The sequence below is a fragment of the Podarcis muralis genome, chromosome 2 (assembly GCF_964188315.1).
Source record: "Podarcis muralis chromosome 2, rPodMur119.hap1.1, whole genome shotgun sequence".
NCBI lineage: Eukaryota > Metazoa > Chordata > Lepidosauria > Squamata > Lacertidae > Podarcis > Podarcis muralis.
Window position 1 is genome coordinate 97,872,958 of NC_135656.1, and position 27,954 is coordinate 97,900,911.

The 27,954-nt window shown below is 43.3% G+C and overlaps 1 protein-coding gene across 2 annotated transcripts in view; it reads left to right on the forward strand.

Moving 5' to 3' along the window:
- SUCLG2 (succinate-CoA ligase GDP-forming subunit beta) overlaps positions 1-27,954 on the forward strand; it is a 220,217-nt gene that overhangs the window by 173,225 nt on the left and 19,038 nt on the right. The window lies entirely within an intron of this gene.

The following is a 27,954-nucleotide window of genomic DNA, read 5'->3' on the forward strand; positions in this document are numbered from 1 at the left end:
GGCTGGACTGAGGAGGAATGGTGGGGACTGCCCCGTCCCCCTTTGCTGAACGTTCCCGAGAAGAGGAGGACAGTATAGATTTACAACAGTGGTTTGCAGAAGGTTATAGTTCAGAGGCTGCAGAGGGGAGACGCTGGGAAATATTGGGAGGGCAGCAGGAAGAAGAAGCACCAGGGGAGAGACAGCTGACAGACTCAGTGATTTTAGAAAGCATTCCTGATTCCCTCACCACCCCCCATCCCAGGACCCGGCGTGCTTTGAGAGTAGTAGAACAGAAAGCTCAGAGGCAGAAAGCACAGATAAGCCGGCGCAGGGATGACGTAGAATAGAAGAGACAGAAGGGGTGGGACTTTACTTGGAGCAACAGCATTATCTAAGTTAGACTGCATTTCTACGTTCTCTCTCTGTGAATATTGAATAAAATACTTGGTAAGAATTTTTCTTGTTTTTCTGCTTCTTGGCTGCCACCGTGTGAGGGATCGGATTCCCTGAAGCCTGACACTATGGGAAGAGAATGCTGGACTAGATGGGTCACTGGCTGTTCTTATGGGGAAAAACATGACCCACAAACAAGCATGATCAGAAAAAAGGGGATTACAGTACAAAAGCCGACAGTCCTTTGCAGATGTTCAGTTTTTGATCAGTTGGTCATCTGAATGATTAACATTAAATGAGGTTTTATAGTGTATAGTGTACACTGTCTTGATATATATTGTGATGTGGCAGTACAGAAATGCTTTCTAGATAAATGTTTTTTCCACCTTTAATAAGAACACGGCCCATATTAGTTGGTACTCTTTTAGGATAAGGGGAGCTGTGGCCCTCATAGACGTTGTTGCCGCTCCAGAGCTTCCCTGACCTCACTGCCCCATTTCCATTCCAACAAGCACAGCACTAGGGCTGGGAGGAGGTCCCACTACCATCCAACTCACAAGTCACCACTGAACAGTCACGATAAAACAATAACTGAGGGGAAATCTACCTCAAGGAAGAGATTCTAGCTAGAGAGGAGCGAATGGGTGTAAGTTATAAGCTTGTCGATCCTTCAGACCCTATCGTCTTTCTAGGTCCAAACTTGTCATTCCGTTTATTACTGCAGTGATTGGCATGGTGCCCTAAGGTTGCCACATATTATGCACTCTGAGGCAGAACATCCAACATTTTAAAATGGGGTGGACTTTCCATCTAAAAATGCCTAAGGAGTTTCCTCTACCGCTCTACCCTTCACAGTCTTATCTTCTCTGCCTCTGTGTCTTGTTGAAGACATTACTAATGCATTCGTAAAGAACTGCAAACAAAGGTCTAGACCACGTTTTCTATTTAGCTCACCAGGTCCACTTAGCATACCTGCAGTTTTCACTATGCAACTTTATCACAAGCCATTTTTGTATACCTGGCAAATTGTAGAATGTCTTCCTGTCGTTAATACATCTTCAGGCGGCCCACTTCCATTTGCTGCTATTTCCACAAAACAACATGGCTCCCGCTTAGTTAATGCATTCATCCATGGTTTTCTATTCCCTCTCTTTCTATAAAAGCTTCCGCATTTTTGGCCTCCTGCCCCAGCCCCACATACCTGTCAAGCATAAAGTTCACTCTTGCACTGCCAAGGTCAGAAATGTTTAAGTAATCCATTAGTACATTCTGTAATCCTGCTGTGGTGAAAGGACTGGAATTCTGTGTAATGGGTAGTGTATTGTACCAGGCAGTACCACATTCACGTCCAAACTCGATGTGATGTTAAAACATGTCACACTGTCTGTCCTGATTATAAAAAATATGAAATAGCAATTGCCTGACAGCTGGAGGGTGTGAGATTCAGATCGTGACTGCAGGGAACAGGAGCTGTCTGCTAAAGATTTATTGTTATTATTATTATTATTTATTCATTACCTTCATATACAGTGGTCTGTACTTAACCTGAAACTGTTCTTAACCTGAAGCACCAGTTTAGCTAATGGGGCCTCCTGCTGCCGCCACGCCGCCGCCAGAGCACGATTTCTGTTCTCATCCTGAAGCAAAGTTCTTAACCAGAAGCACTATTTCTGGGTTAGCGGAGTCCGTAAGCTGAAGCATATGTAACCTGAAGCGTATGTAACCCGAGGTACCACTGTACCACCTCTATCCTCCAAGGATCTCAAGATGCTGGGGCAACCCAGTCAAATGGGTGGGGTACAAATATTATTATTATTATGTGGTATATATGGTTCTCCCCATTTCATCCTCACAACAACTCTGTGAGGTAGGTGAGGCAATAGTAGTAAGGAAATGCCATACACCTTCCACCAAGACTGGGATGCCAATACAATTCAATCCCTGCTTGAAAGAGAGGGGGAGAATAACATGTCAGGCAGCAACGTGTCAATGTTTTGTCTAGGGTGTCCGTATCGGTCTCTGCAGTCCAGGGGGTGGAGAAGCAGGTGTTGCTGGGGTCTGCTATATCGAGGCTTTTACATTTTGTGTGGTTTTTTACATATTCTTTTGTTCCCTTCAGAACAAAACTGAAGCTAGTAGTCAGGCAAACGTTTTGGAAAAATCCCATCAGTTCCTCTCTGTTTACTAATTTGGGGATTGTTGGTTTGTTTGTTTGTTTGTTTTGAAGAGGCTGAATAATGCACACCAGCACCGAGCAAAGTTTTGAACCGTTGCCCAGTCATTCGCGGAGAGAATTGGATTGGGTAGCTCAAGTTTAGGAGCTAATTCAAAAGAATTTTCCCGTCTCTGACGGGCAAGGGATTATAAATGGGTCTATCTGTCGGTTGCAGACACTTAGACAAATGACAATGTGAAACAATGATAATGAATGTATTATCATCTGCAGTTATTCCAGAATAATTTTGTCGTCCTTTGCAGAATTCAGCAGAGCTCTAAAATTAAACTGATGCTCTTCTCCCCCCCCCCCCGCCTCCTCTATGACACAAATACACTTCTTCTTTTTCACATATTATTATTTAGCCTGCTTATTTGTCAGAAAAAGCTGAAGGCACCCTATGGCCATTGGGTGAGATTAGGGCTGTTTCGCCCCGGGATGAGTATCGGCATGCAGGGTGTTCAGGGCTGCATGTGAATTTGCCACCACAAATAGCAAATACTGTGTGGATTCGGTGGTATTGATGTGTGCAGTCGACAACCATTTTGCACAGAGGTTCCATTCCCGGCCCCCGTGCAGATCGGAGAAGCGTGCATAAGCATGTTACGCCCCGGTCTGCCCCGCCGCCATTCCACCTTTTTAATGACTTGTTTAGCGCCATTTTTGGGTCGCTTCCTGGCTCAGTGCCATGTGTGATTGTGCAATCGTGCAGCATTCGGATGCCCATTAATCAGTCGCTGTCTGTATTATACATGGCAGGTAAGGCCTGCAATACAATGCACACCTGAAGAGGAATGCTTCTATCCAGGGCTCCCATCTTCCCTGTACAAGAGTTGTGTATTCCTGCAAAGACTTCAGAAGCTGTTGGAGATTTTCAGGAAGGGGAATGAAAAGAATTGGCATCCTTCCCTTTCAGTTCTATATACAGTGGTACCTCGGGTTAAGAACTTAATTCGTTATAGAGGTCTGTTCTTAACCTGAAACTGTTCTTAACCTGAAGCACTACTTTAGCTAATGGGGCCTCCCACTGCCGCTGCACCGCTGCTGCACAATTTCTGTTCTCATCCTGAAGCAAAGTTCTTAACCGGAGGTACTATTTCTGGGTTAGCGGAGTCTGTAACCTGAAGCGTATGTAACCCCAGGTACCACTGTAATGTTAGAGGGCTGGTTGGGGGCTGCCTTGCAGCTCTGAACCTGAGTATTTTATGGCTGTTTAGCAGAGAGAGGATTGTTTCTTTTCTTTTAATAACTATTTTTTATTTTGTATTTGTATATCAATACAAATTTACAATCAAACAGTTTATGTAATCATTTTGTGAGATTCTATGAATCTCATGACCCCCCCCCCCATCCCCTACATGGGTCCTTATTACAATATTTAAAACTACATATCAGTACGTTCTCCACAATTTTCATTTTCCCAAGTTATCCATAATCTTCGTTACTTTACAAGTGATTCTTTAGAGTCCAGCTAAAGTTTTGATTTGCTTACAATGGTCTCCTAGGTAAATTATATATATATTAAAAAAAATTCCCCATTCCTTTTTAAAGTCCTTGTCTTCTTGGTTCCTGAGTCTCCTAGTTAGTTTTGCCATTTTGGCGTAGTCCAGCATTTTGGCTGGGAGAGGATTGTTTCTACGGTGTAAGGAAAACTGCCCTTTTAAAATTTTCTTCCTTTTATAGTGTGGGGATGGGAGGCGTAATCTGGATGATGATGATGATGATTTTGAACCTCACCACACACATCCTTCAAACTCCATTCTGCCCCTCCAGGTTACATACTGTAAGCTGCTGGGGGCTTGAATGGCCTACTCTGCCCCGCCCCCCTTGTTTTTTTCTCCTTGCACAAGTCTCAAAATCTTACAGGTCCCCGTAAGGCTCATTGGGTCTTAAAAATAAATAAATATTCAGTTATATAAAGAGCATAATATGAGCCTGCTGGTTCAGGCCAGTAACATCCCTAGTCCAAGATTCTGTTCTCCCAGTGGCCAACCAGATGGGAAGCCTAAAAGCAGTAGTGGAGCGCAGCAGCACTCTCCCCTCCTTTGATTTTCAACAACTGGTATTTGAAGCATACTGTCTTGTAACTGGAAGAAGGAGGTCATGCTTCTGCATATGCGGGATAGTCCCTTATGTAGGAGCCACGACCTTACATTTCCAAGCACAATTCAAAGTGTGGTGCTGACCTTTAAAGCCCTAAATGGCCTCAGTCCAGTATATCTGAAGGAGCATCTCCACCTCCATCGTTCTGCCCAGACACTGAGGTCCAGCGCCGAGGGCCTTCTGGCGGTTCCCTCACTGCGAGAAGCCAAGTTACAGGGAACCAGGCAGAGGGCCTTCTCGGTAGTGGCGCCCACCCTATGGAACGCCCTCCCATCAGATGTCAAAGAAAAACAACTACCAGACTTTTAGAAGACATCTGAAGGCAGCCCTGTTTAGGGAAGCTTTTAATGTTTAATAGGTTATTGTATTTTAATGTTCTGTTGGGAGCTGCCCAGAGTGGCTGGGTATAAATAAATAAATTATTATTATTATTATTATTATTATTATTATTATTATTATTAGCTGGCTCTGTTTCACTGCCAAATGGATGGGGCACTCCACCTCCTTAGTTCACACTTGGAAGAAGGACTGGTGCCTCCAACCTCCCCACTCCTTCCTCCTCTTGGATGTTGTCAATATAGCATCCAGTGATAATATCGCAAAGCGCATAAGAACTTTGAAACCGAGTATCAAACTCTTCTTTTAATAACATCCTCTAATCTACTAAATATTTGTTCTGTTTATTCCCAGCTACATTTTTCTTTTCTTTTCTTTTCTTTTTGCCTGTGCAGTAAGAACTCAAGTATTTTTATTATTATTATTTTCAAAGCAAGTTAATTTCCTCAGAAGCTAAAGGAGTTATGGCGGCTCTCTCAAAGAATTCATCTTGACCCTTGACCTTTAACATTTCTGCGCCACCAGATTTTTGAAAAGAGTTTTCAGTTAATAAAGGGTTAGCTTCTTAGCAGTGAATGCAGATGGAGAAGCCTGCAATTAATAGATAACCTAAAACAATAATTTTAATAGCCCATGATAGAGAGCGTTTAATATGTGAGGGGATTTTCTTAGTTTAAAACAAAACAAAGGCTGAGTGAATGCGGGCGAGATTAGCAACATGCATCAAGGGTATGGTATTGTTTCTGCTGAAAAGAGCTGCACATGTGTAGATAGTTGATAATGCAGATAATCATTCATTTGTATATAGCTGACTTTCACAATGGGAGAGGGGCTACAAGTTCTGTTTGTGCTTTTTTCTATGTGGTCTGAATTAGATAGGGAAATGATTAATTACAGAGCTATATTTCTTGTCAAGTCATGAATAAATATGTTTAGCATTAGTATAGCTGTTTACAAACAAGGAAGTCGCGTACTCGCTAAAGATTTGATTAAAAAAATATATCAAAAAATCCCAACATTCAGTTCATCTCAGTATTCTCTGTAGGAAAGATCTTTGCATTTGTATAGTTCGGCACGTTGTAATTAAATGGTTCTTAAACATTTTAATTAGACCGAAGGGTAGCAGGAAAGTCTGCACTTTTTGTCTGAGCGCTCTCTCGGGGCGCCACCAAGCAGAGAGTAGTTTGTAGATGCGGCTCACCAGGGGTGGGGGCTGGTTGGAGGGAGGTTGGCATGGTTTCCGTCGCATCGTGACACAGCTCTTTACCCTGGCCTTTGACTGCGAATTCAGATTTATGCAGTTGGCTGGGGGCGAAAGGAAAATAAAGGGGCTGGGCTTCCAGGGGTAAAAACATTGGCTGTCCCACCCACCATTGCACTCGACTTGGGAGAGCGTTCGAAGGAGCAGAGAGTATCTTGGTAGAGTACATGTGGCTTTGGGGAAGCAGAGAGTGTGTGTTTTGACCATACGCGTTTTGGCTTTATGCGTACCTCAGGTTAAGAACTTAATTCGTTCTGGAGGTCCGTTCTTAACCTGAAACTGTTCTTAACCTGAGGTACCACTTTAGCTAATGTGGCCTCCCACCGCCTCCGCACGATTTCTGTTCTCATCCTGAAGCAAAGTTCTTAACCCGAGGTACTATTTCTGGCTTAGCGTAGTCTGTAACCTGAAGCGTATGTAACCCGAGGTACCACTGTAATAGTAATCCAATGCTCCTACTGGTGCATTTACACCCTGTCATCCTCCTCGCCCTTCTTCCCCCAGCAAAACAGCAGCAGCCTATGTGCTGGGAAGCCAGCACAGCAGTTCCACCTCGCCCAGGTGAGACACTTCTGATGGTTTGTGTTGCAGCAGGGCCATCCTCTCAACAGGTTTCCTGCAGCCACACAGTTGACCTGACTATTTGGAAGTCTGGGAGAACGGGGACACCAGAATGGTGACACTCGGCTTGCTTAAATTGACACATTTATTGTGCTAGACTTGAAGTGATCTTGGCCACTTTAAAAATAAATTTCTAATATGGTTTTGATGCTTAAGCAATGAGCTGAAGATAAAAGTGAAAATATAGTATAATTACACTAAAAACCATTACATGGCATAATAAAAAGAACAAAACCATTCTGAAATAACTGAGGAGAATAAAACTTAAACTCTCAGACAACAGCTGGTTCCTTAGCTGGTTCTTTCCATCTGACGTTTCCTTGCAGCTAAAGCATGTAATGTTGTTTTGTATGTCACAAATTGGTAAATATCTTCTAACAGAAAGCAGATAGTTTCTTCATTAGAACGGGTTGTTAAACTAGACAAAATATTTCTCAAGAATGTTTCCTTTGGACCATCAGATAAAAGGAATTCCAGTACACAAAGGATTGCATTCTCTGCCTTCTTCAAATTACAGATGCAAATATGTTAGGAGACAGGTATCTCTTTGTAGCTTCTGTCCAATGTAGCAGAAGGCAAATCTGTAGGCATAATTCTAGAAAAGCCCTATGTAGGATGGAAACTATCAGTTCTTTTAGGTAGCTAGATCTTATGGTGTTCTGTTTTCAAAGAAGAGACTATACCATTGGGAAAATTTAGATTGTTGTCGCAACCTCCCATCTTTCCCAGCTTGGTCTTCACGTCACCTGCCCCATAGTTTTTCTTCATCCAAGTGATCCCAAAACACTTTGGGCAGGTTATACAACTGCAACAAAACTGTGATAACGCCACTTTGATGTCCCATGCTGCTTGAGAAAAAAGCAAGCTTGTTTTGCCAACTGTTTCATTTATTTGTATTAAAAATACATATTTCTATACTGCCAACTCATATAAAATATCAAGGCGCTGCACATCAATATATGCAAATTCAACAAAACACAAAGGGCTGTAAAAGCAATACAAAATAATTGTTACAATGTCTGACTAATCCTGAGGAAAAGATGAACAACCAAATAGGGCTGTCAGTATAAAATGGTCTTCAGGAGATTCCTGGAAGTGAGCAGCAATGAGGCCTGCCGAATCTCCAGAGGAAGAGTGTTCCACAGCACAAAACCAGCAGCAAGACTCCTGGTTGGGGCCTCTGTAACACAGGGAACAACCAGCAGTGCTCTTTCATATTTGCCAGAGTTGAAAATCCCTGCTCACAGCAATATGTTGTGGGGAACTGTAAAACAATAGCCAATGCTCTTGAAGAGCCACAGGGATACTATTTCTGGTTGTGTGTGTGTGTGTGTGTGTGTGTGTGTACTGTACTGTACTGTACTGTACTGTACTACACTCCACTACACTACACTGAAATGTTTAAAAGTTTCTTTGATTGTCCTTGAATCTTCCTACCGTGGCTTGCCATCCGCTTCTGCCACATCCACCCTTTGACAACCACTGCCTTAATGTATCAAGGGGCCCACGTTGTTTAGTGCTTTGTGTATTACCACAAAAGCCTTGAACTTGGCTAGTAGTATATGGGAGAATATGCAATTAATCAAGCAATGCTCTCAGCGCTCAAAAGTGCATAAAACGAAGTTCTATGCCCTGTATAAGAGAGATGCACACTGTTGTTTAGTCATTTAGTCGTGTCCGACTCTTCGTGGCCCCATGGACCAGAGCATGCCAGGCACTCCTATCTTCCACTGCCTCCGGCAGTTTGGTCAAACTCATGCTGGTAGCTTCAAGAACACTGTCCAGCCATCTCGTCCTCTGTCGTCCCCTTCTCCAACATCAGGGTCTTTTCCAGGGAGTCTTCTCTTCTCATGAGGTGGCCAAAGTATTGGAGCCTCAGCTTCAGGATCTGTCCTTCCAGTGAGCACTCAGAGCTGATTTCCTTAAGAATGTAGAGGTTTGATCTTCTTGCCGTCCAGGGGACTCTCAAGAGTCTCCTCCAGCACCATAATTCAAAAGCATCAATTCTTCGGCGATCAGCCTTCTTTATGGTCCAGCTCTCGCTTCCATACATCACTACTGGGATGCACACTATAGTAGGCCATCTTTTGTGTACATGCAGAGAAATCTGCTGAGTTGGATGGAGCGAGTCTCAGATGTATATCCAGATGTGCATGTCATGTGCATCCAGCTCTTGAAACCTCTGTAATCATGCAAGCTGAGTGATATGCATGGAAAGAAGCACTGATGGGGGGGGGGGGTGTTTCCTCAAGCACATAATGATGGTAATGTGCATCTTTATTGAAGCCACACATTGCAGGTTAGGATATGCGTCTCAGTCCTTCTTGCCATGCAGATGAGAATACCTTACCCACATCTGATCTCTGGATCCATGTTCCTTTGTTGCATGCCACACTTTGTTTTGGCTAATAAATCAGGTACATAGCACATGTAAATGCGGACACCTTCATTTTTATGCCTGCTTCAGATTTGGACTAGAGCATTACATCTGAAATGTGATTTGTTTTAAAGCTGCCCGGCAAATTTACAAATATTATAGCTTCAAATTGGCAGTGATAAAAGGACTTCAAACTCATTACCGAGCCTGTGAGCCATCTAGTTCATCCTATAATGTGAATTCTGAAGTTAGCACTTTAGTTGTATGAACGTTATTACTGATCATTAATTTTTAAACTGTCACAGTTATTCAGGTTCTTTTTTATATAAAAAAATCAAATTAGTTTTATATAACCCTGCAGAAGATAAAAATGAACATTCATCTTCCCAAAACTTTGCTCACAATGGATGGCCTTTAATATACTCAGCAAGTAACCTGGCAGTCCCTGAAGATAACATTAAGGACAAAAGTTCTTCCTTAAGACCTTTTAAGTCTAAGTGGAAGTGAGCAAGGGACCATATTTACTGGGTATACTAAGATGCTTCATTATTATCCTACTCTGAAGTAATATTTTGACTGCTTTTCTTAGGAGCTTGTGTACTATAATTATTTGCATATTCAACCCACACTCTTGTCGGAAGTTTGCACTGTCTTTGCTATTCACCCATCACTTTCCCCTTAAACCCACTTTTAACTTGCAAAGAGAACAATTGCAACACAAAGTCAGTGTCATGTCCCAATGCCTTCTGAGTCTCCTGATCCAGCTATACTCCCACATGGGCTAGAATCCAACAAAACGCAACCAGAAGACCCATTCACTGCAATTTAGCATTCAAAAGGCAAAATTATTTCACCAAATTGCATCTGCATCCCAGATCTCCATTTTGAACCCTATTAACCCTGACAGGGGCGCGGGTGGCGCTGTGGGTAAAACCTCAGCGCCTAGGACTTGCCGATCGCATGGTCGGCGGTTCGAATCCCCGCGGCGGGGTGCGCTCCCGTCGTTCGGTCCCAGCGCCTGCCAACCTAGCAGTTCGAAAGCACCCCCGGGTGCAAGTAGATAAATAGGGACCGTTTACCAGCGGGAAGGTAAACAGCGTTCCATGTGCTGCGCTGGCTCGCCAGATGCAGCTTGTCACGCTGACCACGTGACCCGGAAGTGTCTGCGGACAGCGCTGGCCCCCGGCCTCTAGAGTGAGATGAGCGCACAACCCTAGAGTCTGGCAAGACTGGCCCGTACGGGCAGGGGTACCTTTACCTTTACCTTAACCCTGACAAGTTTGTTAAAACTACTCACCTCCTTAACCCACCCCAAAGACAACTTGCCCAGTGGCTATACACAAGTAATAGCACTTCACTTGGGAGGCCAATAGACCGCTGAATCACAAAATCATAGAGTTGGAAGGGACCCAAGCATCATCTAGTCCAACCCCCTGCAATGCAGAAATCTCAGCTAAAGCATCCATGACAGATGGCCATCCAGCCTCTGCTTAAAAACCTTCAAGGAAGGAGAGTCCACAGCCTCCTGAGGGAGACCCTTCCACTGTCAAACAGCTCTTACTGTCAGAAAGTTTCTCCATATGTTTAGTCGGAATCGCCTTTCTTGTAACTTGAAGCTATTGGGTTCGAGTCTACCCTCCTGGGCAGGAGAAAATGTTGTGGTTAGTCCATCTTCAATTCTCTCACCACCACCATTAGGATTGCACCCTCAGCCAACAAAATCAAAAAATATGTTTTAAAAAATTGCCACAATTAAAGTACCCTTTTTGATTACTATGTTCTCATTGCTAAAAGACCCTTTTAAAATTATTTGCCAGGTGCAAATATTTGACATAACAGATGCAATTCAGCACTCCTGACATTGTGTTTTTATATGTTAATTACTCTCTTATTATTAAGAATCCTAGAAGCGTCTGTCTATCAATTAAAAAGTGGCTTGACCTAGATAAGAATTACTGAGACGCTGCTTTTTTTTCTCCTGCACAGGGAATAAATGCCAAAGATGTTTCTCAGGTGACAAAATGCTGAAAATTCCCAAATCTCTCCTAGCTGGTGACTAACTGTTTCTTCGTCTGTTTTTATTCTGGTGGGTGGGTATCAAAAGTAAATGTTTTGACAGGTGCAGTAAGTGAAGGCAGCATATATTTGGGGAATGCTGTTTAGCAGGGCATGATGTTTCTTCAGGGTGAGATTTTGGTGTTCCCTTGTTGTATGTCCTTTTAAAGTATAGCACTTGCCCTGCGCCCTAAGGAAAATATGGAACTCTGCCTATAAAAGAGACAGCAATAAATGTCAGCCAAAAAGAGAGAGAATTCAGCATTCTGTGTGATTTTCAGAAGGTCGCAGTAGGAGTGTGGAAAGAACAGTTTTTGCTTTCCAACCTATACATTAGCCCTCTTCAGTTTGGGTGAATGCACTTTGATACCTTGAGATCGGGAACCCTGATAAGACAGGGGTCTTTTCCACAAAGAGGATTGCAAGTCAGAATTTCCCTTCCAACCTTCCCCATCAATGCAGGAAGGTCTGAACTGGAGCTAGCATGCAGAGGATGGGGCTTACTTGTGCCCCTCTCCCCACTTCCAGCCCACACAGTTCTGGGAGAAGCAAGACTATACAGATAGACAATGCCAGAATAATCTCCATGCAGCCCTTGAGTTGAGGGTCGGACTTGGGTGAAGATTCATCAGAATCATCATAGTCGCTTCCTCCTTCTAGCCACCGGCCCTCAATCCTTCACCCAAGCCTCTTGGTTCCACTGTATGTCAACAGTAGCCACATCTTTAATATTATAAATAGGCATGGCTCTCCCCACCTCTTTGTTCTAGAGCTCTAATTTGTTAAAGGTGCTGAGAATTGTTAGGAGACCCCCTAGTCCCCTCACAGAGCTACAGTTCCCAGAATGGCTTAACACTCAATTCCTGAGAATTGTTGCTCTGTGAGGGGGAACAGGAGTCTCTTAATGACTCTTAGCACCCATGGCAAACGACAGCTCCTGGGATTCTTTTGGGGAAGCCATGACAGTTTAAAGTGGTGTCGTATTGCTTTAGTTAACAGGGGTCAGCAAACTTTTTCAGCAGGGGGCCGGTCCACTGTTCCTCAGACCTTGTGGGGGGCCGGACTATATTTTGGGAAGGGGAAAAAAGAATGAATTCCTATACCCCACAAATAACCCAGAGATGCATTTTAAATAAAATGACACATTCTACTCATGTTAAAACACGCTGATTCCTGGACCGTCTGCGGGCCAGATTTAGAAGGCAATTGGGCCAGATCCGGCCCCTGGGCCTTAGGTTGCCTACCCATGGTTTAGTATGTGGTGTAAATACAGGCAGCATTGGCCACACTTTGGACCTCACAGAGTAGCTGAGGCCCTTCAGCCGAAATCCAAACTGTGTAGGCCAAAACCTTCCACTGAGAGAGCCAGTCACTGAGGCCTAGATTTATGCTTCCCCTGAACCTAACTCACAGAGCCATCTTCAGAGAAGCAGCTGCAATTTTTGGTTCCTTGGAAGAAATTTACATGATATGTCATGGTGATACATAACGCTTGCTAATTTGGAAGGTTGCGGTTGATTAAAATAGACCTCCTTATTTCTTATATAAGATTCTTTTTTTGGCAGAAGAACTCCTCTAGTTTTGTTTTCGTTGGGCATTCTCTTGCCTTCAGAACATTCACACATACATGGGATTGTGTCATTTCAGAAGATTATCGCCCTCTTCAAGTGGTTAAAGTCGCTCAGCCCCTTAGCTTTGTAACGCCACGTAGAACATGATGAGGTTGTACAGAAACGCGCTCTCTGTCACAGCGCATTGGTAAAACGCCGGAGAAATACACAACCTGTTGTGTCACATTGCTTAAATTATTAATCCTACGCTTGCTTTCCCCTCCACACCACCCGCTTTACTTCTCAGATCACTGCATAATTCTTGTTTTGTTATATGTCACTGGAGCTTTCGGTACATTTTTAAAAGTGCCACGGACTAATTGCAGAGGAACATGCAGCGCGTTGTTGTTGCACTGGCTTAAATAATAAATAATTTGAGTCCTGCTTCGTTATTGTTATTATTCTTCCTTTTTTAAAAAAAGAAAGAAATCCCCGTTTTCCATAAATCATAAAAATAAACACAAATTGAGATAGCTTCCTGAGATGTGAAGTGGTGTCCGCTCGATAAAATGGCATTATGTATTCACCCTGTGCAGGAATGAATTTAGCGCTGCTGCATCTTATTTACCATCTATTTCCCGATGATTCAAGCCAAAGCTGTCCTGTAAACAAGGCACCGCGTTAAGCCCTGCCAGTACCTGGGGTGTCTTACTAGAAAACGGAGATTGAAGCTGACGTGATGAGCAGCGCTGACAGGTGTCACTTGGCCACATACCATGTCTGTCCTGAACTTTATGATGGCAAGGAAGGATAGCCCTTTAGCCTTTTTTCCCTCCCTACAGTAGCTGAAGCCTCCGGCAATTTGGCTGAAGGAAACTCTCCTTCAGCTGCTATCGCTGGAAGTCCTGCAACCCGCGTCCCAGCAGCCACGATTATATTGAGCATTCTAATCACTGCACTGATTATACCAATTATACGGTAGGATACTGATTATACCACACTGAGCAGGGACTGTGGCTCACATGCTAGTCAGTTCATTACGAGGTTTTTCCCTGATACGGTGGCCAAGTAGGAAAACAAGCTATTAATTCCTGAGCCTCTCCACATAACATGACCACTTTGGGCACAGAGAGGGCAAACGGGAAGGAAGAAGAAAACGTTTCAAGTTGATTCCGATTGAGAGCCAAGCTAGGCAGTCCTAGCGCATGAGCCAGCTAATCCCTTGCTATGGGATCTGATGGGTTCTTCAGGCCACCCTTGAAATAAGTGGCGCATTTGACGGAAGCGACTCGTTTGCGTTATCTTCCTTGTAAAACGGCAGTGCTTCCACTTCATTTGCTTGGATGGTGGATGCCAAGACATAACAGAGATGGGTTTTCATTTGCCCTGGCAACGTCCTGGAATTGTTTAAATTCAGCTAAGAAAAATAAAATTGAACCAGCCCCTCAAAAAGTCATGAAACGGGGAAACAATGAATTATGATGACTTTGGTAGGGGCAAGTGTGATAAAATGGGGCTCCTTGCCATTTCATTCCTATATTCGTTGTTAAATTTTCAATCATAAGGGCAGTGGAGTTGAGAGACTTACAGGTTTCTAACAAGACCCAACTTAGTATTCAGACATCTCCCCATCATCACCACTGTCTTCCCTTGATTTTTAAGGAAATCTTTCCTTTCAAGATATTTTTTTAAAAAATCAGTTAAAACACAACCATTTCCCTTATGAATCTCACCTGTAAAGGAATGGCCACAGCTGAGTGATAGAGCACATACTTCCAGAAAGTCCCAGATTTGGTTCCTGGAATCTCCCAAGTACGGCTTGGAAGGTCCGCTGCTTGCAACTATGCAGAGATGCCGCCATTTTGTTTGGGGTGCACAGTAGTCAGCTCAGTGGGCCAGTGGTTTGACTTGGCATAAGGCAGCACCCTATGAGATGCACTGTAGTTGTTGAACCTGGGAGGTCAGTGTTCAAATCCCCACTCAGCCACAAAGTTCACTGGATGACTTTAGGCCAGCCACGGTCTCAACCTAACCAGCTCACACAGTTGTTCTGGGCACATCCACACTACAAACTTGAACTTTCACATGGAGTGCACCCCCTTACAAAACAAATTGAGCCCCATTTCCCAGGGCACAGGAACCATCCACCCACAGAACCTCCCATCTTGCTAGAATTAAGCTGTAGTTTACTGGCCATCATTCAACCTATTACTGAAACCAGTTCCTGGATTGAGTACATCCATCACATCACCTGATTCTGATGACAAGGAGAAATATGTGAATGTCACCTGCTTATTGTTGGCATTGCACCCCAATGATCTTGCCCAACAGTTTCATATACAGTGGTACCTTGGGTTAAGAACTTAATTCATTCTGGGTGTCCGTTCTTAACCTGAAACTGTTCTTAACCTGAGGTACCACTTTAGCTAATGGGGCCGCCTGCTGCTGCTGCCACGCAATTTCTGCTCTCATCCTGAAGCAAAGTTCTTAAGCCGAGGTACTATTTCTGGGTTAGCGGAGTCTGTAACCTGAAACGTCTGTAACCTGAGGTACCACTGTAGATATGAAAAAGGAAATAGAACAGGATGGAACTCTGAATTTCATAGCAGAGATGGGGCCTAGCAGTAGTCCCTTAGTCCTGCCTTCTGGTCATGGTCTTGCAACTAAGAGCAGAACATCCCTGAGCCCACAGAACCAGTCCAAAGGGATACTTCATCGAAGGCAATTTTGTGGGAAAGGTCACAGCTGCGTGGTAGAGCACATGCTCTGCATCAGGAAAAGGTCCATGTTTCAACCCCTGGCAACTCCAGGAAGGGCTAGGAGAGACCCCTGCCTGAAACCACGGAGAGGCATTGTCAGTCAGTGTTGGCAATAATCGAACCAATTGTCCGATTCCATATAAGACAACTTCCTGTGTTCCTAAAAGAGTCGCACCAGTTAGCTAGTTAAATTCGGCCCAGGGTGGCTAATTGTAACTATCCTTCTTAGGCTGACGGGAGAGGTGGTGGTATTAAATTACCTTGCATGTTTACTTTCCTTGGCTCTTGAAAAATCCACACCCCAAAGTATTGAAACAAACGACTGATTTTGGGTTTTTTGCTTTCTAAAGCCCCCATTGCATTTTTATTTTCCCTTCCCATTCTGAATTTATACTGTCCTCTAGTGGAAGTCTGAAGCAATTGTTATGGTAACATTATCTTAAATCTCTCCATGTTCATCCCAAAGAGATGCTGGGACTTATTTCTAACAGAGTCGCTGAAGAGATCTGCACTCCGATTTTAGCCCTTCTATGGCTGATGCAAAAGGTCACGGCAGCAACACCCAGATACTCAAAAATGTTCCTTAGTTCCCGTGTTAACTTGGCTTCTCCTGTGCCTGGGAGAACTGTGACAGTAACATGTTTGTGAAATAATCAGAAGGGAAATGCTGTCTTTAACAACAGGGTTTTGGGTACCACTGCAGCCAGTGAAAGGGTTAAGCGGAGCTTGTTTGCCTTGGGAAGGAGGAGTGTTCAACAAATGCATTGAGCTACCTGCAGGTGTAAAAAGGTTTTGTCAGATTTCAATCACCTCAGGCTTGAGGCAAGCTCTCTGCCAATATGTAGCTTTTAATTCACTGCAGACACGGCTTTACTGACAGTTACTGAGCTGCTTGTTTCAGCTAAAATAAATGGATCAAGCTACAGAGCAACAGATTACAGCAAGGTCAGACAGCGATATCAGTAATTTTAGAATATTGTTTATAACAGATTTTTTTCCTCTCTCTCCCTGTGCTGGTGTTTTCTGATGGAGATATCTGACACCAGCAGCAGATGAAAAACTAACCCAGAAGATTAGGTTTTCCTACTGCTGCAAGATTAGATAACATTTAATTTGTCTTCAATAGAAGCATCTCATAAAGAGAACATTAGCAGCAGCTTTGATTCTTGGGATCTAAGGACTCCTGTTAATTAGCCCCCTCAATTACATACTCGATGTGTGAGAGAGAGAAAGGGAGACTGGGGCTTGTTTTTAAAATTATTTCCCCACTTTATATTGAGAAGACCCATTGTGTTTTGGAGAGGTCTTTATTTTGAATTAACATGTGCCTATAAAAGTATCAGAAAGTACCTTTGCAATCTCTCATTTTAAGTCAACATTGATGCTGCCTTATGAATTAATCAGTGTTTCTGGCATTCTGGTCCAGAAGCAGCTGGGGTTGTTTTTCTCACGGCCATACCGAATTCTGCTCTTCGTCCTGTGCTGCTAATAATAAATGTTTACCAAGGCTTTGATGGTGTAATACGGACACCATTGTATTGGTCAGTGCTTTCTAAGAGGGTTCCATATCGGAGAAGCCATTTTGAAAACTCCTACAGTGGCATGCACAAATCCTTTTAGCCACTGTTTGCAATATTCATTTTGCTGATGTAGGATTCAAAGGGTACCTGTGATAAGTGAGATTCTTGCTGCATCAAACAGCTAGACTGTATATAGATTTATAGATGTGTTCTCTGCATGTGGTAGGGCTTTTCGTTTTTTCCCTTTTGAAACACAAGGATACTTTAGTAGATTTTGCCTAGTTCAGAGTAACTGTGTGTATAGGGGCCATTGTAGACATGGCAACAGCAGCCATGTTTGTTGTTCACCTCCTTATGTGAATGTCTAAAGCAGGAGGGGGGAGCCTCTGATTCTAATCTTAAAAGGGAGCTTTGGGTGAGCAGAGATGAATTCTCCCCTTTTTCCGACTTCCAACTGCCCATTGGACATCATTCGCTCCCTGACATGTCCAGAGCCATGCCCAGGCTCAGTAATGGAGTGGCAGACTGAGATAGGCAAGGAACAGGAGGATGACAGAAGCTCAGATTATTGGGAAACAGAAGGGCTCCCCTCGGCCCTCTTGTGGGGAGAGGCACAGCAAAGGAATCTGGGGAGGGTGCCAGACCACAGCTATGGCGTAAAGAACCACAGTCAGAAAGGGAGGGCACAGCCCAGTCACCCACAACCTAGTGACACTCCTGTTGCATCCTTCCTGACACAGTGCACATCTTGCAAGGAACAAATGCATTAAAAATAAGCATGTGTTGCCTTGTCTTGGTGGGGTAGCAATCCATGGAACTACTTCATTGCTTCCATGTAGTTCTGAACTCCTCTCCCTGACCATGGACTCTTTAAACTTGGGCTGTTGCTCCCAGCTCCATCTCTCTGTTCCAAGAGTTGAGGGAGGCAGTTGAGGTGTTAGACTGGTATTTAAGGGGTGTGGTGGACTAAATGTAGGCTGAGAAATTGAAGCTGAATCCTGAAAAGACAGAGGTTTTATGTGTCCCAAGTTCTCATGTCTGGGTGGTGGGAGATGGCCTGTCTTAGAAGGAGCAGGGCTGAGGTTGCTCCTGGATCTAGCCCTGCCCCTAGAAGCTCAGGTGGCCTCAGTACCCTTTTCCAGATTACTGAAACAGCTCTGCATTGGTTGCCAGTTTGTTTTCGGGCCAATTCTAGGTGCTTACATTAGTGTTTAAAGCCCTAAATGACTTGTGCCCCAAATATCGCTTGAGAGGTATGTTTTTATGATCTATTCTTGTTATGATTGCAATTATTTTTATACTGTTTTTACTGTTGCATGGGAACCTAGGGTGAAGGGTCGATAATTCACTAACTAAATTAACTAAGATGGTGATGATAGGCGGAGATTTGGCTCCCTTCACCCACACACCCCTTAGGTTGAAATTGTAGCCCACCCCACGTGAAAGACACATGGACAAACAAACACAAATGGTACCACTGTCGCCTATATTGCCATAATTTGGTGTTGTCATCCATAGATTTGCCTCTTTTGCTGGTTATCCCTGACTGCACATCATTTGTAAATAAGTAAACTACTTTTCCTGTTGTTATTGTTTTAAACCATTTATGTATCCATTAGAGAACTCAGCCCCTAATCCCTATATGAACCTAGCATTAGGTGTAGACATCTGCTGGGAGAAAATCTGTGAGTTTTAATTCAGGTTCCAGATCTGGGGCTTTCCTCCTGTATCAGATGCAAGGCCCTGCTATTCCTTGATTTTTTTCTTGCTTTGAGCTGTGAACTTTTTTATAGGTTCACCTATCGATAGCATTATTATTATTATTATTATTATTATTATTATTATTATTATTATTATTATTAAATATTATTTTAGAATAATAATATGCTGCCTGTTCAACCGCTCACAGGTTGAAATGGCCTTTCATTTTATTTTGCTGTTTATCAGGGGGTTAGAGAATGCATAATATATTCTCTTATGAGATGGTTTCCTAGTTGACCTTCAGAGACGATTCTGAACATCTTTCTTGAGGGGACCAATACATTCACGATCAAACAGGTGGCAAAATATCTGAATGTGGTTGTGTCTCTCTCTGTGACAGTTGGTCCTCAGGTTGTCTTTTAAAACAAAATAACCTTCTTCTGATGCTGTGGTTTTGTACAGTGGACCCTCAAGTTACGTACCACTCTGGATACGTAACTTTCGGGTTGCAAACGCGACAAACCCAGAAGTGTATACTTCCGGGTTTCGTCACATGCGCAGAAGTGCTATGCATGCGCAGAAGCGCTCTGCACACCATGTGCATGTGCAGAAGCACTCTATTTTGCCGTGCACGTGCGCAGAAGCGGCGCCTCCAGTTACAGAGTTTTCAGGTTAAGTATGGACCCCTGGAACGAATTTAATTCATATCCAGAGGGTCCATAGTACTTCATATTTTGTATATTGGTTGGTAATAAACCGTAATAAGCTCTTGACAGGATTAATAAATTAACAATAAGCAGGCACGTTGTGGCAACTAGTTTATGAAGAATGGGTCCTGAAGGCAACTCAGTAAGGGTGTAAATGTGATTGGCTAATGTAAATGGATTGCATGGAGGTCCTTGTTCCAGACAGGCAGGAAGTTAACCGGCCCCCATCTTAACCCCCTAGGGATCTGGCTGCTAAACGTCATTCTCGACTTGCAGGTACCAGAGATGCACTGTATTCTGTGAGTAGCTTGTGAGAGGCTGTTGTAAAACGCTGACAGTCCTCATGTAGCACCTATTTCCCAACATTAATCCTTCGTATTGATGAGCTGCGCGTTGGCCATAGCAGTGGATGTCTTTACATATTAGCATTAGCTGTTGCCGTCGGCCGTGGCTTCCCTTTGATGGATATTTCATGTCTGCTGTGTCAGTAAAAGCAAACAGTTACCGGACAAAGATGCTTGCATCTTTGCTTCCTACTAAAAGGCTACCTAAGAGATAAAGCTCTGCCTTGCAAGGCATGAAGCAAGGTGGAAATGTTAATCATTAATATGCCATTTGAGGAAATCGCTCTCTTCTGCAGGCAGGGTACTCTGTTCTCTGTGCACATTTTATGTTCTGTGTCCTCAGATGCTGGATATGTTAATGAAGACCTGTTTGCAATATGCAGTGGGTGGTTTTTCTTTTCCCCCACTGAGCACTTTTTCAGTCTCCTTCCTTCTTCTGTGAACACAAGAATACCCGAACGAACCCCTTCATCAGAATGCATTGCCTGAATGTTAAAAACTACAAAATCCATTTAGGGCAGCAGAGAAATGATAAACAATGTTCACCAATTTTCAGCAGAGTTTGTAACGGAATCTCTTGGCTGTTTAAACCGGTCTTTAGGCTTATTTATAAAATTATAATAAAGCCCATGATTAAATTCTCCACCTGATTCAGTTTCCTACTGATTGAACTCATTCAGGCTCCTCTCTAATTTAGCTGATTTTATTTATATTATTGTTGTTGTTATTATTAAAGCCAGGCACACGTAATGTCGGTTATCCAGTGCCAAATTTAATTTTCTTCCAAAATACTTTTCTTCTTCTTCATGTGGCTGCCAATGGAGCTGATTAGAATTCAGCTTGAAAACTGAAAAGGCAGATCTTTAAATGAGGGGGGCTGCATTAGGAATTAAAGTGTCTATATTGGGCATAAAATCCTCTTCCTTATCTTTAATGATATAAACACGCTTTCTTAAGTGGATCTGTCATGTAGCTGGTCCAGTGCCCCAACGTTAGGAACAAGTCAGAGAGAAAAAAGTTTGAAGGTTTTCAGTTGTGTTGGCAACAGAGCTCTGGAGAGCCAGTGTGGTGTAGTGGTTAGGAGCGATAGACTCATAATCTGGTGAACCAGGTTCGCTTCCCTGCTCCTCCACATGCAGCTGCTGGGTGACCTTGGGCCAGTCTCACTTCTTTGAAGTCTCTCAGCCCCACTCACCTCACAGAGTGTTTGTTGTGGGGGAGGAAGGGAAAGGAGAATGTTAGCCGCTTTGAGACTCCTTCGGGTAGTGGTATCAAATCCAAACTCCTCCTCCTCCTCTTCTTCTTCTTCTTTTCAGTGGATTCATTTTAGAATATCACGACTGAGTTGTGATACACTTCTTTACCCCCTTCCTTTCCTCAAGCAACTGGCTCAATAGAACACTTCCTGGTTCATAATGAGAGCTGGCTCGGAAGATTTGCTCCAACCAGTTCGCCAGTTCAGATATCGTAGCAAACTTTGACAAACCAGGAAGATTTCTGTTAATGGGAAGAGGAAAAGGGAAGGATAAAGCACGTGTGCGCACAGCTTATTCCCGCTCTTCCAAGTCATGGTTTGGATCAGGCACCCCCAAACTCAGCCCTCCAGATGTTTTGGGACTACAACTCCCATCATCCCTAGCTAACAGGACCAGTGGTCAGGGATGATGGGAATTGTACTCCCAAAACCTTGTGAGGGCCGAGTTTGGGGATGCCTGGTTTGGATGATCAGATAATGTAATGTTTGAATATGTCTCTGCTGGCACATTAGTTAAACCAGAAGGTTTTAAACAGGCATATGCTGCTGGAAATCACGTTTCATTCCTCTCTTCTGTCTGTAGTGTATAATAGAAGTTTACTTGTCCACGTTGGTTGCCCCTCACAACCAGAGACGTGGGCAGTGGAGATGGAGAAATACAGAGCATTGTGACATCACAATGCCTGGCAAGCTCTACTGGTTCTTACAAAGAGAAGTTAAACACATAGCTGAAAACTGCAAATGTGTGCACATTCAGGATATTATTTTTATTTTATTTTAATTTATACCCCGCCTTTTCCCTTGACTCAAGGCAGCTTAAATATGAGCTGCTACAAATATAGAAAAAACACAATCATTTAAAACAATTAAACATTTATAGATTTTTTAAAAAATATATTTAATTGTTTTTTCGATACAAACAACAACCGCAAAAGACGCATACAGCAAAAACCATAATAACAATAACACAATTTGACAATTCAGATTTTAATACACTGATATACCTATGACTACACCTTTTTTAACAATATTTTCCCACCTCTCTCTCCTCCCCCTACTTCCCACCACTATCCTCCTTATCGCTTAAATATTCGTTCCAGATTTCTTCATATTTATCCATTTTATTTTGCGTCGACATGCAATTCATTCGTATGTAGCTAATCTGTCCATATTATCCATAACTATCTGCATATATAAAATCTGTTTAAAATATACCAATGAGTACAATAAAAGCAGCATGGCACCAGCCCTTAAAGCAGTCAATTCCCAAAAGCCTGTTGGAACAACAAAGTCTTCACTTGCTGGCAAAAGGACGACAAGGAGAGATCCAGTCTAGCTTTTCTAGGGGAGTTCCAGAGTCTGGGAGCAGCCACCAATAAGGCCCTCTTAATATTTCAAAGCCTACATGCATTGGTGAATTAATAATAATAATAATAATAATAATAATAATAATAATAATAATAATAATAATAATTATAATAATAATTTATTATTTATACCCCACCCATCTGGCTGAGTTTCCCCAGCTAGTCTCTTTGCTTCCAACTGCGCCAGTGTAAAAGGTATTATGGTCCTATTTCGCCTATTCCAAGGCGAAATATGTGATCTGCAGAGAAATAGGAAGGTGGGATTAGTTTATGTTGCTGAAGGTCCAGAAATTGAATCTTTTCTAATTAAAGTGGTTCCCAACAGTGGTAGCTTCAACTCCATCTATCTCTGGATTATTTGTTTTCGTTTTCTGAAGAAGCTATATAAAAGGTTTTCAAGTTTTTCTATCTCAACCGTGAGATTAAGAAGCAAGTCTTTTCTTCCCTTTAAATGAAAGGTCAAAATCAGCAGAGACTATTCATAGTGCATTCTTATCCTTCATAAATCCCTTTACACACATTTTGTCTTATGTGGCTCCAATCACTTATTTCTTGACTAGGGGAGCTTCGCTGTGGTAATCCTTCTATGCCATCAAGTGTGGTATTCAATGCAGTATTTAGCAGGGAAATGTAAAAGCAAGATACAAACTATTCTAGACTGCAAGGGAAGCACAAAAAGAATATAGTAAAAACTAGTTGAAAAGGAAGTTAATGGGAAGATACCAGTGCCATCTTGATCATATTAAAATGACACTAAGCTTAGCATTCCCTTGTGCTCTTAATTCTGCATATGCTTATCCTAAACAATGGTCCTGATCTGAGAGAGCACTGAAGAGTTTTAATGAATCCATTTCTGGCATGGAAGGATTGTTTTACAGACATAATATGGAGAAGAACATTCTAATGCTAGGAAGCTTCTGTTTTACTGCTGTCAGGCAAAATTACATTGAGTGGTATTCTGTTTTACTCAGAGTAGACCCATTGAAATCAATGAACATGACTAAGTTAGGTTGATTTCTTTCAGTGGGTCTAGTCTTGAGCCAAACATCACTGAATACCACCCATAATAATAATAATAATAATAATAATAATAATAATAATAAATTTTATTTATATCCCGCCCTCCCCAGCCTTAGCCGGGCTCAGGGCGGCTAACAACAATAAAACAGTACAAAAGTACAGCATAAACAACACTCTAAAATCATTCATTCTAAAATTAATTAATTAATTCAAGCCACTGGCAACCATTGGGCCAGAACTCCGCGAAGATTGCCGAAGGAGGGAGTCAGGCTGTGCCCTTGCCAAAACCTGGTGGAACAGCTCTGTCTTGCAGGCCCTGCGGAAAGATGTCAAGTCCCGCAGGGCCCTGGTCTCTTGTGACAGAGTGTTCCACCAGATCGGAGCCACAGCCGAAAAAGCCCTGGCTCTAGTTGAGGCCAGCCTAACTTCTCTGTGGCCTGGGACCTTCAAGATGTTTTTATTTGAAGACCGTAAGTTTCTCTGTGGGGCATACCAGGAGAGGCGGTCCCGTAGGTACGAGGGTCCTAAGCCGTATAGGGCTTTAAAGGTTAAAACCAGCACCTTAAACCTGATCCTGTACTCCACCGGGAGCCAGTGCAGCTGGTATAGCACCGGGTGAATGTGATCTCGCAGCGAAGACCTCGTAAGGAGTCTCGCTGCAGCATTCTGCACCCGCTGGAGTTTCTGGGTCAATCTCAAGGGCAGCCCCACGTAGAGCGAGTTACAATAATCCAGTCTGGAGGTGACCGTCGCGTGGATCACAGTGGCTAGGTCAGGGCGAGAGAGGTAAGGAGCCAACTGCTTAGCTTGGCGGAGATGGAAAAATGCCGCCTTTGTTATAGCTGCAATCTGCGCCTCCATGGAAAGGGAGGTGTCGAAGATTACACCCAAACTCTTAACGGACGGTGCTGGCACTAATTGCGCCCCCGCAAGAGATGGGAGTTGCCCCCCCAATCCTATATCGCCCCGTCCCAGCCACAGGACCTCTGTCTTCGAAGGATTTAGCTTCAACCGGCTCCCACGTAACCATCCAGCCACAGCTTCCAAACATCTGGTCAGTGTGTCTGGGGCCGAGTCAGGATGGCCATCCATCAACAGATAGAGTTGGGTGTCATCAGCATACTGATGGCAACCCAGCCCAAAACTCCGAACAAGCTGGGCGAGGGGGCGCATAAAGATGTTGAAAAGCATCGGGGAGAGTATCGCACCCTGAGGTACTCCACATACCAAGGAGTGGCGCGATGACAATTCCCCCCCAAGCGCCACCCTCTGCCCTCGACCAGAGAGAAACGAGCGCAGCCATTGAAGGACTGTGCCCTGGATCCCCACGTCGGCAAAGCGGTGGTCCAGAAGTTCATGATCAACCATGTCGAAAGCTGCTGACAGATCTAGAAGAATCAGCAGCCCCGACCTGCCTCGATCCAGCTGTCTACGAAGATCATCTGTTAGGGCAACCAGAGCCGTCTCGGTCCCATGACCAGCGCGGAAGCCGGACTGGAATGGATCCAGAGCCGATGTTTCATCCAGAAACCCACCAAGCTGTTCAGCAACCGCCCCCCCCCCCCCCCCCGCGAGCACAGGAAGCGATTCCCGCTCACAACCCCTCTCCTCTGGGAAGAGTAGAGGCTTTCCCAGCAGCCTATGGCTTCTCCTGCCTGTAGCTCCTCTCCTGCTCATGGCTCCTCCACTTTCTGTTTTCCTCATGGGAGCTCTAGTCATTTTCAGTGTTCCTTAAAAGATGTTCCCCATAAGTAGTTAGAATGTTTGTGGCTATTGTGTACCATCACATTAGCTAGGGGCCTATTTCTTCATCTCTCATGCAGTACACTATTTGTACCACCAAGCACACTGGATAATTTTCACTTACGTCACAACAAGGAACTTGTGGTACCATGCTGAACTCACCTGATCTACATAGTTCCCAGGTGCACATAAACTTTGTGGTAAAATTGAATGTGTGGAGTTAATTAAGGCAGCTTCCATGGGATGTGCAGATAGGCCACAGGGAAACTTTTTATGTGCATGTGTCCAAGTAAAATAATGGCCAAATGGGAAGGGAATTTCCATAGGGCAATTTGATTGTAAGTTACATACCAGAAATTTCGATTCCTCCGAGTTGATGGACAGCCCTTTTCCTGGTGGGACTTAACTATTAATCTGTTGTGATGAACTCCCTACCACTTACCTCTCCTTGTTGATTGTAAAGGATTTTCTTACCCCGTTTATCACGTCAGGACAAGTACTTTACCTCTGTGAGTCTCCTCTGTTTTGAATGTGGAATATGCCCCAGTGATTTCAGCAAAAATCCACTTGCTAAATACTGTGGTTCAGATTATTCAGGCAATTGACTAAAGAGAAGGGAAAGATGTCTGGCCTTTATGTTTTCTCCTTTGTTACATTCAAGTAATGTACAGTGGAACCTCAGTTGTCAAACGCCTCCGTTACCGTATGTTTCGGCTCCCAAACACCGAAAACCCAGAAGTAACTGCTCTGGTTTTCAAACAATTTTCAGAAGCCGAACATGCTACACAGCTTCCGTTTTGAGTTACCTTATTGTATTGAGGCTTCTGCTTTCAGTTTTCAGTTTTCAAACGTTTCAGAAGTCGGAACAATCTTCCAGAACGGATTATGTTTGAAAACCGAGGTTCCACTGTACTGGGTTTTTAAAAAATAAATCTTTTTGCCACAAACGTCGCTTATCAGCTACCCAGATCTCACATGTTTATTTAGTCATATCAGTGGGAGCTGTTTAAACCCACAAGGTTTAAAAAGTATGAGCCAGGCCGACCAAAAGTGAAGTTTATTTTTAAGAAACATGCTGTGCCTTCATGAATGGCTGATGTGGAATTTCTGGCCTGAATTGTTGATAAGCCCCATGCAGTGTTAGAGAGGTATCCCCTTGATAGCAAGAGCTCTCCTGCTGTTGAGTTCCTTTGTGGACATTTTCCTGTCACTTTTAAAGTGTAGGAACTAGCTGTCTGTTGATGGCGCTTTCTTCAGAAGCACTCAGAGCATAACCTGGTCACATGTTACACTTTGCAGAATACCAGTGCAATTTCCCATTTTCTGGCTATTGTGGTACAGTGGTGTCTCGCAAGATGAAATTAATCCGTTCCGCGAGTCTCTTCGTCTTGCGTTTTTTTCGTCTTGCGAAGCACGGCTATTAGCGGCTTAGCGGCTATTAGCGGCTTAGGGCTATTAGCGGCTTAGCAGCTATTAACGGCTTAGCGGCTTTAAGAAAAAGGAAACAAACTGGCAAGAACTCGCAAGACGTTTCGTCTTGCGAAGCAAGCCCATAGGGAAATTCGTCTTGCAGAACGACTCAAAAAATGGAAAACCCTTTCGTCTAGCGAGTTTTTCGTCTTGCGAGGCATTCGTCTTGCAGGGCACCACTGTATATTTTGTCGCACATTATAGAGTGAGAAAGGACAGCTTTCTTGGATTGGCATAACCACATCTCTGAAACCTGACTCAATGTGCACGGAGCAGGCAGCGTAGATGATTTCTATTTATTATTATTATTATTATTATTATTATTATTATTATTATTATTATTATTATTATTTTAATATGATTAACGAGCAAAAGGTTCACATAACTCTGGAGATTTGTTTTGAAAGCTTATCTTCCTGAATCCCCCATCTAACAACTGGATGAGATCTCCCACGTTATAATTATAGTGTTAACACCTCAAAAGAATTGAAGAGGAATAAGCATTTTTAAAAAGGGGGGGAGTTTACAAAATAGAGCCATTGCAGGGGACATCGCCGCTGCTCACTAATCGTGGCATACATTATCCAGCAGCTGTCCGTGACACTTGCGCCATCTCATTCCACAAAGCAATCACAATAAGCAGTAGATGGCAAAACCTTGGGGGAAGTTTTGCATTTTCTCAGGTATTATATACTGTGTTTCTAACTGCTGGATATGCAAATCTCCCAGTAACAGGAGTGCGACCTATAGGTGCATATTCTGCAACAAACGAGAAAATTATGCAGATTACCAAGACGGATGGCACTGAAGGCCTCTTAAGAACCTATTTATACAGGGCAATCTTAAGTCAGAAGGTCTGGCTGAGTCACTAATCACCATTCTCAAAGCTCAGCCTATATACTATATATTTCAAAGTACTTCAGTCCATTACCTTATGCATTTTCATCACACGTTTACTGATGTTTGTCAATATTACCACAATTTTATTCATGGAAAATTACATCTGAAATTATCTGGCTTTCCCACAGCTACTCATCTGAACCCAGAACTCAAACATTTCAAGGCTTTGTAAAACCAAGAACCCAGACCTTTCACATCAAGAGTATGCCAGCTGGTCCCTAATAATCTGAAAGATTTTCTTCGGTTTTAAGTCTGGCAACAAAAGCCAGTTAAGT